The 13,207-nt window shown below is 36.4% G+C and overlaps 1 protein-coding gene across 2 annotated transcripts in view; it reads right to left on the bottom strand.

The window, feature by feature from the left end:
- Positions 1-13,207, bottom strand: part of PIK3C2A (phosphatidylinositol-4-phosphate 3-kinase catalytic subunit type 2 alpha) — a 110,071-nt gene that overhangs the window by 79,102 nt on the left and 17,762 nt on the right. The window lies entirely within an intron of this gene.

Below are 13,207 nucleotides of genomic sequence, written 5' to 3'. Positions count from 1 at the left end.
AAGAGAGATGTTTAGACATTCATGACTTTACCCCATTCCCTGACCATCAGGAAAGCTAGCACAGTAAATGAACTCAAGCTTTCACTTCAGTTGTCACACTGAGTGTCATTAACCAGTTGCATTTCTGGCAGAATTCTTGGCATGAAATGGCTTAAGTGCTAGTCACATATTTTCAAGAATTCAAACAGGGTTTACTGGTATGCAAATAGCAAGTCAAAATGATTTCAATCTTTTGCTATTTGTAAAAATGCTCAAAAGCCAATTAGCAATAAAAGTATTCAATACCTAGTAAATAAAAGCAAGTAACTATTATTTTATCAAATCATCATATGAAAAACTAAGGACTTATAATATTCTAGAAATTTTAAAAATGTACACGGTAACATAGATTAGAATAATAAGGCAAGTGTTAAGGTTGTAAGGAGCTCTAATACTTCACTCAAAGGTTAAATTACAGCTGAATTCACCACATAGTTCTATCACACTTCTATTCTGATTATCTGAAGTTAAATCAATAGTTACAATACCAAAATTTCTCCTTTTCAAACAGCTAAACTATTCATAAACTAGAAGATAGTTTATTAAAACTTTTTCATGTGTGCATGAATGCTTAGTCACTCAGTTGTATTCAAGGTGGCTCAGTGGTAAAGAATCCACCTGCCAATGTAGGAGACACGAGTTCAAACCTCTGGTTGAGAAGATCCCCTGGAGTAGGAAATGGCAACCCACTCCAGTATTCTTGCCTGGAAAGTTCCAGGGAGAGAGGAGCCTGGCGGGCTCAGTCCCAGGGGTTGCAAAGAGTCAGACACGACTGAGAAGGTACGCACTGTTAATCTAACCTGATTTGAGATATACATAAAGCAAGAGAGTGCCTGTTTATATCCTTATAAATGTTTAGTGAAAGGAGGCAGAGAACCGTCCAAAGTGAATTCAAATAAATGTAACACAAATGCAAATCCTAAGTGTGAGGTATATTAAATGAATAAATTATTGGCAATAAGGATATGAAGAAAGATATTCAAGAAAGATATCTTTTGCAATTCTTCTATACAACTATAGTTGAATTTGAGTCATTTCACTGAAAAGCTATCCCAAATTTTCCCCTTCTCTGGCAGGCTACAAAACTAAGTGTGACGTACACTTAACGTCTGTACACTTCATTGTATGTAAATGTTTTTTATCAAAAGAAAAAACTGAATATTGACTTGCTAAATACATGCAGCAGGTACTCAGAGAAAAGAACTAATATCTACAATTTATTTTGAAATGCATCAAAAAATAAGATAAATTGATAAAAGAATGATAGATGGATAAATATATAATAAAGCAGGTATAGTAAAATGTTAATAGTAGAATCTAGGCGGTAGATGGATATTCACTTTGAAATTCTTTCAACTTGGCTTCATGACTGAAAATTTTCACAATAAAATGTTGGGGGAAGGATAGGCAGAAATTCCTCCCATTCCAGTATACACATCTGTTTTGCAATGCAACTTTGTTACTCCTCCCATAAAGAGGTGGGGTCTATTTCTCTACTTGACCTGAGCTGGCCTTTTGACTTGCTTTGACCAACAGAAGGTGAAAGAAGTGACACTGTGGGAGTTCTAAGTCCATCATAAGTCTTTCATATCTAAGTCTATCATCTAGGCTGACTGCTTCAGCTCTTTCTTCCCTGAGTGCAGCCACTGCCATGTGAATGCTCATGAGGATGAGAAACCACAAAGGGAGGTCCAGGTAACAGCCAGCATCAACCAACAAATGTGTGAGTGCAGCCACCATCACAGACCATCCATCCACAGCTGAGATGACCACAGCCACATGAGTGACCCAGGGCCAGCAGAAGAAACTACCCAGCCTGAGTTCAAGTCAAATTGCTAATGCACAAAATCATTTTGGAATGGTCTGTTACATAGCAATAGATAACTGGTAAACTTTTTCTTCTTACTTTTAGAAAACAAAACTGAAGCCACTTACATATTTAATAACAAATTTCTGTTTTAACCTCCATAGTCACCACTACTACTTTTCTTTACATGTCCTCAGAGAATAAAAAAATCCCTTTTCCTTTCTAAGGAGGCCCCCTCCACTTATATCCTTGATCCTACTGAATTTCCCTTCTTTATCAATGACTGCCTCCTTTGCATTGTTAATTTCTCCTTTACTTGCTTCTGCTTCTCTACCATAAAAATGTTCAAATTTTCTCCATACTGAGGGGGAAAATATCTGAACATTCCCTTTAGACTCTAGTAGCTTTGTTTTTTCTCCTTTCACTGCCAAACTTCTCGAATGAGTGACCCAGAAAGTCCTTTCTTTACTCACTCTGCCTTAGAAAAATTCTACTTGCCCTTCAGAACCTAATTCAAAATATAGTCTCCTGTCTGAAGCTTTACTTAAGCACCTTCTATCAGAATTTATCTTTTTATTATAGCTCAATTAAAAATTTTCATCTTTACTTTTGTATGCTGCTTTTGCCTGCTCAGCATCCTTCCTTTTGGTAGCAGAATTTATAAGTTCCTTTTTGGAAACTACTTGTCTTTCTTTTGTTTCATCTACTTTGAATTGAGCTATACCATCCTCAACTCCCCCCACCCTACCCCCCCACGGTACCTCAACTTCAGAAGATTCAAGTGTGGCCAAACCAGACTTAATGCCAGAATTTCTGGAACTATTTAAAAGGAAGTTTATCACTGAGGTTGACAAGCTGACAGGATGTAAGCCTGGCACTGTTTTGGTTATCTTTGCCACCACTTGAGGAGATACTGCCTGAGAATGAATCCAAGTCAGAAGAAAGTAGAGCTAAGATAAAAGATAAATTCTACATGTTACATTAAATATCTGGATCCAACCCATGTCCAAGGCCAATCTTTCATTTACGTAAGCCCATAAATCCCTCTCCTTGCTTAAGCTGGTTTAAAATTACTTTTTGCCATGGTAATCAAAAGTATCTTAACACAGAATCTGTAACCTGTATGTCTACCCAAACAGACTAGAATAAGCTTGTGAGGAGGCCTAGTTTGCTTATTTTCCCTCCCCACTACATTTAAAAGCTCTTTGCTTAATAAATATGGAACTTAATGTAATGAACATGTGTTTTAACCGGAAGGAAGGAAAGCTATTAAAAAGTCTTAGAGGATTTCAGATGGCACAAAAATATGGATATACGATGAGAGAAATGAGTCGAATTTAACTACCTGTTATCCAACACAACACACTGCCTATTTTTCACAAAGCTAGGTGGATTAGAACAAAACAACATTTTTGAAAGATAAAAATACTGAACTTCAATTCATCTTCCACAAACATAATGCCAATTTGTTATTTAAGTATTCTTCTGGCTACCCTATTTGCTAATGATAGGACTTGTCCTCAAAGAGGGAATCTGGATTTTTTTTAAAGTACATTTGAGATACAGTTAATTCAATGGATTGCACACTTATTTCAAGTATTTCAAATTAATGTCACCTTTCATTTACTGATAAAGGTATAAAAATAATACTTTAAAAATATATTTTAACAATGAACGTGGTGTTTCCTCACATCATCAATTCATTTGCTTGCTCTATCCCTAGTTCCAACCCAGAAAGTAAATACAACTCTAAGTAGTCATTAACAGCTGTCTGTTAGCAGCTAAATAGCATATTTTAAAGTTTTTGGTCTTAAAAAAATACCATATTTTAGTTTCCCAGAAGACTATTAAGCATGTATACTCAAATGATAATAAAGAACTTAAAAGGTTGTCCAAGAGTAACCCTGTGCCTCAGCTATTTTTCTAAGGCTGCTGCACTGATATGCTCCATTAATTTTTTAAAATAAAACTTCACTTGATGACAAACATTTAGCAGGAAATAATTTCCAACATGCTCATTCAAAATGAAAAGTTCAATGCTAATGTTCCACTAGTTCAAGCTGGGAAAGACAATGTAACTTGTTTTTGAATGATGACTGTATACCATCTGCCAAAAATTTCCCAACATAAAGCAACTCAGTGCAGATCACAAGGCTATAGCTACTTTAAAATTCTTTAAAAGAGGGCAATTAAATTATTCAGTTAAACTTTTGGAAACCATTTGCAGACCCAAAGGAATTAATTTAAAAGCTGTTGGCTTCTACTGACACTCATTTACAATTTAAATTTAAATCTCAGACAAAAGTAAAACAAGTCAGTCCTGCTATCCATCTAAATGCTTTCTGATCTTAAAATTCAAAATACCTAAGAAAATGGAAAAACAATGATTTGAATTAAAAAATACAAATATTCTCCTTGAAAATGAAAATGAATATCAAAGACAAATAAGTTATGGTACCTCCATGGATTGAATTTATACCACTATTAAAAATAAAATTATGAAGACTGCAGTTAAATGTTTTTTTTAAAATTCTAGAAAATATCTATACAGCTCCACCTACACAGAGACCTAGATTACCCTGGTGGTTTCAGTGGTAAAGAATCCACCTGCCACTGCAGAAGACACACAGGTTTGATTCCTGGGCTGGGAAGATCTTTTGGAGAAGGAAACTGTAACCCACTTCAGTATTCTTGCCTGGGAAATTCCATGAAGAGAAGAGATTGGTGGGCTACAGTTCATGGGATCACAAAAGAGTTGGACACAACTTAGTGACTAAACAACAACAAATACATAGACCTGTGTTTGGAGATATATAGATACTATATGTCAAGCACTGCTTTAAGCAATATATTAACTAATTTAACCTTCACAAATTCTATTAAATAGCTGCTACTACTATCCCTAGTATACAAATGCTATATTAATATAATGTGCCCAAGCTCACAGCAGCTAGGCAAGTGGTGAAATTAGGACTCAAATTCAGGCGGTGTTTTTATGTTAACAGTTATATGGAATCAGTAAGTGTCCAGACATATCTTATCCTTTAAAAATATCAATTTTCTTTCTCAATCCTAGGGATATTTCTGTCTGCATTAATAAATTTTGTTTCTTTTAATTCTATCATGAAGCAGTTAGTACTGCTTTTTAGCTGTAAGATACATCACGGATTCAATGGACATGAATTTGAGCAAGCTCCGGGAACTGGTGATGGACATGCTACAGTCCATGGGGTTGCAAAGAATCGAACACGACTATGCAACTGAACTGAACTGATGCATCAATTTATCAGCTAATTTACTATCACCAGATGACTAGCAAATTTATAATTTCACTGAAGGCATGAATTCCTATCTTATTTACCCTCTACTCTCAAACTTAAGCTACAGTTGCTGAATGAATGCATAATGCATCAATGATTAGAGAACCTAAGACACCATATCTTTTATCAAAAAAACTAAACTCTGAAACAAATAAATAAAAGACTAAAAGAACTAATTTATTAATAATTCAGCTGAAATGGAAAACTCACATGGTTGAGTACAATATAAACAAGTGGTGGGAGAAAAATTATCTTGAAAACTAGGAGGGAAAGAGATGGCAATGGAAAAGTAAACATAGGAGAAAGGAGCTCCATGTGTGCTTAAAAACAAAACGCATTAGAAAAGAACACTCTCCTACTTTCAGTTCAAGATGGCGCAGTAGAAGAACATGCCCTCATCTCCTCCTGTGAGACCACCCAAATCGCAACCAGCTGCTGAACAACCATCGACAGGAGGACACTAGAATCCACCAAAAAAAGAAAATCCACGTCCAAAGACAAAGAAGAAGCCACAGCAAGACAGCAGGAGGGACACAATCACAGTAAAATCACATCCCATACCCGCTCGTAGGTGACCCACAAACTGAAGAACAATAACACCAATAAGTTCTCCCACTGTTGTGAAGGTTCTGACCCCAAATCAGGCTTCCTAACCTGGGAATCCTCAGGGAATCTGACCTTGAAGGCTAGCAAGATTTGATTATAGGACTTCCACAGGACTGGGGGAAACAAAGACTCCAGTCTTGGAGGGTCCAAACAAAATCTTGCACGCACCAAGACCCAGAGGAAAGGAGCAGTGACCTCACAGGACACCGAACCAAAACTACCTGCTAGTATTGGAGGGTGTCCTGTGGAGACACAGGTCGGCAGAGGCTTACCACAGGGATGGGGGCACTGACAGAAGGAGTCCTGGAAGACCCCCCTGGCCTAAGCCATCTTGTGCATTGTGATTATTGCTCAGTCATGTCCGACTCTTTGCAACTTCATGGACTATAACACACCAGACTTCTCTGTCCATGGGGATTCTCTAGGCAAAAACACTGGAGTGGGTTGTCATGCCGTCCTCCAGGGGATCTTCCCAACTCAGGGATCGATTCCAGGTCTCCCACATTGCAGATGGATTCTTTACTGTCTGAGTCACCAGGGAAGCTCTCTTAGAGGTCCCCATTAACCCTACCATAGAGGCCAGAAGACCCCAGGGTTGGGTCACCTCAGGCCAAACAATTTATAGGGAGGGAGCGCAATCCCAACTGTCAGCAGATAATTTGATTAAAGCTTCACTGAGCAAGGCCTTGCACACCAGATCAAGACCTAGTTTTTCCCATTGCCAGTCCCTCCCATCAGAAAGCTTACACAGCCTCTTAGCCTCCTCTATCGAGGGCAGACAGAAGAAGCAAGAACCACAATCTCACAGCTAGAAGAAAAACAACATTACAGAAAGTTAATCAGGATGAAAAAGCAAAAAGTTATGTCCCAGATGAAGGGACAAGATAAAAACCCCAGAAGAACAACTAAATGACATGGAGACAGGCAAACTTTCAGAAAAAGAATTCAGAATAATGACAGTGAAGATGACCCAGGGTCTAGGGAAAACAATGAAGATACAAGAAATGTTTATCTAAGACTTACAAGAACTATAACAAACAGAGACAAATAATACACTAGAAGGAATCAATATCGAAATAACTGAGGGAGAAGAACATATAAATGAACTGGAAGACAGAATGGTGGAAATCACTGCCACAGAACAGAATATAGGAAAAAAAGAGTTTAAAAAAATGAAGACAGCCTAAGATACCTCTGGGACAACATTAAACACACCAACATTTGCATTACGAGGGTCCCAGAAGGAGAACAGAGAGAAAAAGGACCTGAAAAAAAGTATTTGAAGAGATAATAGCTGAAAATTTTCCTAACACAAGAAAGAAAAGTCAAGCAAGTCCAGGAAGCACAGAGAGTCTGAGGCAGGGTAAACCCAAGGAGGAACACATCAAGACACACAGTAATCAAATTGACAAAAATTAAAGACAAAGACCCCACTCCAGTACTCTTGCCTGGAAAATCCCATGGGCGGAGGAGCCTGGTAGGCTCCAGTCCGTGGGGTCGCTAAGAGTCGGACACGACTGAGCGACTTCACTTTCACTTTTCCCTTTCATGTACTGGAGAAGGAAATGGCAACCCACTCCAGTATTCTTGCCTGGAGAATCCTAGGGACGGCGGAGCCTGGTGAGCTGCCGTCTATGGGGTCGCACAGAGTCGGATACGACTGAAGCGACTTAGCAGCAGCAGCAGTAGCAGCAGCAAAGACAAAGATAAAATATTAAAAGCAACAAGGGAAAAATGACAAATAACATAAAAGGTAACTCCCATAAGGTTCAGCTGATTTCTCAACAGAAACTCTGCAAGTCAGAAGGGAACAGCATGATGTACTTAAAGTAATGAAAAGGAAGAACCTACAACCAAGAATACTCTACCCAGTTAAGACTCTCATTCAGATTTGATTAAAAGCCTTCCAGACAAGCAAAAGTTAAGAGAATACAGCACTACCAAACCAGCTTTACAACAAATGCTAAAGGAGCTTCTCAAGGCAGGAAACACAAGACAAGGAAAAGACCTACAGAAAATAAACCCCGAACAGTTGAGAAAATGGTAACAAGAGCATACATATCCATACTTACCTTAAATGTAAATGGATTAAATGCACCAACCAAAGGACACAGACTGGCTGGGTAGATGAAAACATGTGCATGTATGAACCTCCATTTACCACATCACTCTGCTTGACCCCTGCCCCAAACTGCATGTAATTATTTTATATTGTTAGGTTAATCAAGCCCTCATTATGGCTTGCAATTGTAATTACCTTTTTATTTTTTGTCTGGCTATTGATTGTGAAAACTGATAAACATCTTTTACTATTGTGAGTATGCAACTATTACTCACTTAAAACCACTGTATAATGATTAGTCAACAGAAAAATAACAGAATTCTATATCACCAAAACTACCATTTAATAGAAAAAAACTGTAATCACTTTTTAAAATCCAGATGTATCAGAATTACCTTGGAATTTTTTTGAAAACTACAAATGCCCAGATACCACTTTTTTTTCTCCAAAGCTCCAGATATCTTTCTAATGAACAGCCATGTTTAAAAAGAACTAGACTATATGATGATCTTTTACTTTTATCTAGTTTGTTTCACTTTTTCTTTTTCATGTTCAGTGCTCCCATTTCATTTAGCTTATGTTTTCTAATTTTTCCATCTCTTTATGTTCTTTTTCAAGCCTTTATCAAGTGTAGCCAAGTTTTTATATACATCATATAAATAGTATGTATAATATATCAGAAAACTTGAGAATTTTTGCCTAACTAAAAAATTTATGACATTTTGACTCCACTTAGTATAAATAGAATGCTAGATTTCTAATTAAAAAAAATAGACATGCAACAAGCAATAATGATTTACTGCATAGCACAGGGAACTATAGTCACTATCTTGTAATAACCTATAATGAAAAATAATTTCAAAAATAATACATCTGCATATGTATAACCAAATCACCTTGCTGAAACACTGCAAGTGAACTAAACTTCTTTTCAATAACATATATATTATGAAAAAAAAAAGAACACTCTATCTAACTGATTTATGGAGAGGGGAAAAAAATCTCATAATAAAAAAAAATCAAGTACTTTGGTACTAGGCACTATACAAATCCGTCAAAAAAAAAAAAAAAACACAACACAATGTTCAGGGGTTGGATGAGGTTGGTTGGAGTACCACAGTTCAACAGAAATAGAATGCAAGTCACATATGGAATTTAAAATTTTTATTGCTACATTAATTAAAAGAAAGATGAAATTAATTTTAATAAACTGTTTAATCCATTATATCCAGAATATTATTATTTCAATAGACAATCAACATGAAAAATATAAATGGGATGTTTTACTAAGGACTATCTTATCATCCTTTGCAACTTTTCTATTTTTAAAGTATATCATTTCTAATTAGTCTTTTACAATTAGAAAACTTAACATTTCATAGAGAAACATGTTCACAACTGATCACACAGGATAAATTACAAAAAGATTAAATATTTAACTGTTAAAAAAGCCCAAATGCTTCAACAAAGACCCACAACAGCCAAAAAAATATAAAAAAATAAATAAATAAATCTTTAATAAAAAACTTAAAACACAGAATCATAAAACTGAAGAAACACCCAATTCCTACATAACATCAATATAAAAAAGGCTGCTGTTAGTAACATGATTCAGAAACCTAGAGGTCATGAGAGAATATTCAAATACGTATTTTAAAAAATAACTTTTATTTGGCAAACAAGCACCACTGAATTTATTCATCTTTTCAATAAATATTCACTGGGTGTATGTTATGCACCAGGCACTGTTCTAGGTGCTGAAAAGTTACATAAAAAATAACATAACCATTAAGAATGTCAATGAAAGAACAAACTGGGGAAAAATATTTGCTACTTACAACACAGAGAAAGAACTACTTTCAGTAATACATAACATAAAGCCCATAAAGAAAAACAACCTTATAGGAAAATGGACAAAAAGTTTGAATAGGCTGTTCACAAAAAAGTAAAGACACTTACCCTTATTCATGTTGAGGCAATAGCAATCTTATACTAAACCTAATTTTATACCAAACTGATAACAAACACACAGAGGGAAAAAATTTCATCATACCAAAACTTGTTAGATACATATAACAGCAGATAAAGGAAAAATTATAGTTTTAAATGATGCTAGAAAAGTAGAAAGGTGAAAACTTAATGAACAACTGAACTGAACTGAGACAGCACAGAAAGGCAAGAAAAAGAAACATGACAGGGTCAAAGAGGAAGAAACAAAATACTATTTTCTGATAAAGCAAAAAATCCAAAGAATATGCAGATAATTAATAGAATTAAATGTCAGAGCTTTAGCAAGGTTACTGGAAATGATATTGAAATTAATTATATTTCCATATATCCACAAGGAATGGTTAGAAAAGACAATTTTCAAAAAAGCAGTATTTATACTAATAAGTTCACACACATGAAACCCACTAATAATATATGTAACTCACAAGTTGTAGGGAAAATTATAAAAGTTTACTGACAAATATTGACTATTTCAATGTAATGGATATTTTCCCATGTTTACAGATTTGAAGACAATTTTATAAAGATGCCACTTCTTCTGAAACAGATTATAGGTTCAATGTAGTCCCAATCAAAAGTTAATATAAAATTTGACAAGATGGTTCTGAAATTTATACAGTAACCAAAAGGGTCAAAACAGCCAAGACTTTCTTGAAAAAGAACAAAGTCAAAGGACTTGCACTATCCTTTAAAGACTTACTACAAAGCTTATTTTACTTCAGATGGTATGGTATTTATGCAGGAAGAGATAAATCTAAATATCATGTTAAGGGCCCAGAAACAGACAAACACACATAGATGCCTAATTTAAAAAAAAAAAAAAAAGGCATTTCAGAGCACAAGAAAGAACTGTCTTTTCAATAAATGGTGCTAGAACAAATGCAGGAAAAATGAAATGGACTCCTCCTGCACTCCTTAAGCAAAAAATCAACTCAAGGGAAGCCAAATACCAAATTGTGAAAGGAAAAACTATAAAGCTTTTAAAACCAGATAAAGGAAAAATTTCTTAACTAACAATATAGACAGAATAAACCACAAGGAAAAAAGTAATAAATTTGACTATAGTAAAATCCAGGACTTTAATCTATCAAGACACCAAGGAGATCTGTACACCTGAAACTAACACAATATAATAAATCAACTGTATTAAAAAAAAAAAAAAACCCACCAAAGAGAATGATAAAAACAAGCCACAGAAAGGAAAATATTTTTAACATGCAACCAAAGGAGTCAATGGAGTAGGAAATGGCAACCCACACCAGTATTCTTGCCTGGAAAATTCCAAGGACAGAGGAGCCTGGCGGGCTATATAGTCAGTCCATGGGGTGGCAAACAGTAGGACATGACTGAGTGACTGAGCACCCAAGGATTCAAATCCTGGGTTAAATAACTCCTACAAATTACAAAGAAAAACAGATGATCTAAAAGAAGAACAGGCAAAGACAAAAACTTAATGAAAAAGAAATCCAATAACCAATAAATACATGAAAAAAAGGTTAAATCTTACGAGTAAACAGTGAAATGCATATTAAAACCTCAGTAAGATACCATGACACATATATAACCCTGGGGGGGAAAGTTTAAATCTTATAATACCAAAGTGATAACAAGAATGTAAAACAATGGGAAATCAGACACTTTGCTAGGATGAATGTAAATTGGTACAGTTGTTTAACAAAACATGGATCATAGAGAAAAGTTGGAGATACCCTTACTTTAAGGCCCAGCAATTACATTCCAGTGAATATATTTTAGAGTAACTCACACATATGTGCACAAAATATATGCAAAAGAACTTTAAAATAACATGGCCCATAATAGCCCCAAACAGGAAAAAACCATCCTAATTTTCACCAATCCAAACATGGATGAAAGAGAATACGTTCATGGTCTGTTTCTACTCACATCACTCCAAAAACCAAATATGTGGGGTTTTTTCCCACTCCAACTCTCCAGATACCAAATGGCTGTTCTACAATTCAATTCAGACACCACCTACCCAGAGTTAATGTCAGAATCCACAGGTTTACAGGCACAGTAGTTCCACAATGATTGCTCTCACTGCAGAAGCCAGTTTCAAGTACTGGATTCCCAGGTTACCCACATTATTGTTCAACCTGGGTTCAAAACAGGGGTTTCCAGGATCCCACCTCAGGTTTGATAATTTGCTAGTAAGGTTCACAGAACACAGGAAAACAGCTTACTATTACCATTACCAGTTTATTACAGAGTAAACTATTCAGGAACAGCCAATGGAAGAAATGTATAGGGCAAAGTTGGGGGTAGGGAAGTGCTTGAAGGTTCCATGACTTCTCTGGAGGTACCAACCCCCAGCACCTCAGTGTGCTCACTAACCTGGAAGCTCCCTGAACTCCACCATTTTAAGAGCTTTTCAGTTCAGTTCAAGTCACTCAGTCGTGTCTGACTCTCTGCGACCCCATGGACTGCAGCACACCAGGTTTCTGGGTCCATCACCGACTCCCAGAGCTTGCTCAAACTCATGTCCATCAAGTCAGTGATGACATCCAACATCTCATCCTCTGTCATCCCCTTCTCCTCCTGCCCTAAATCCTTCCCAGCATCAGGGTCTTTTCCAATGAGTCGATTTTTTGCATCAAGTGGCCAAAGTATTGGAGCTTCAGCTTCAGCATCAGCATCAGTCGTTCCAATGAATATTCAGGACTGATTTCCTTTAGGATGGACTGGCTGATCTCCTTGCGCTCCAAGGGACTCTCAAGAGTCTTCTTCAACACCACAGCTGAAAAGCGTCAATTCTTTGGCACTCAGCTTTCTTTATAGTCCAACTTTCACATCCATACATGACTACTGGAAAAAACCATAGCATTGACTAGATGGACCTTTGTCAGCAAAGTAATGTCTCTGCTTTTCAATATGCTGTCTAGGCTTTTCCTCGAAGGAGCAAGTGTCTTTTAATTTCATGGCTGCAGTCACTTTCTGCAGTGATTTTGGAGCCCAAGAAAATAGTCTCTCAGTGTTTCCATTGTTTCCCCATCTATTTGCCATGAAGTGATGGGACTGGATGCCATGATCTTAGTTTTTTGAATGTTGAGTTTTAAGCCAGCTTTTTCACTCTCCTCTCTTCACTTTCAACAAAAGGCTCTTTAGTTCCTCTTCACCTTCTGCCATAAGGGTTGTGTCATCTGCATATCTGAGGTTATTGATATTTCTCCCAGCAATCTTGATTCCAGTTTGTGCTTCATCCAGCCCAGCATTTTGCATGATGAACTCTGCATATAAGTTAAATAAGCAGGGTGACAATACACAGCCTTGATCTACTCCTTTCCCAATTTGTAACCTGTCTGCTGTTCCATGTCTGGTTCTAACTGTTGCTTCTTGACCTGC

This window comes from Giraffa tippelskirchi, chromosome 11 (genome assembly GCF_054371585.1).
Source record: "Giraffa tippelskirchi isolate mGirTip1 chromosome 11, T2T-mGirTip1v1.2.pri, whole genome shotgun sequence".
Classification (NCBI taxonomy): Eukaryota; Metazoa; Chordata; class Mammalia; order Artiodactyla; family Giraffidae; genus Giraffa; species Giraffa tippelskirchi.
This window is presented reverse-complemented; position numbering and strand designations above follow the sequence as displayed.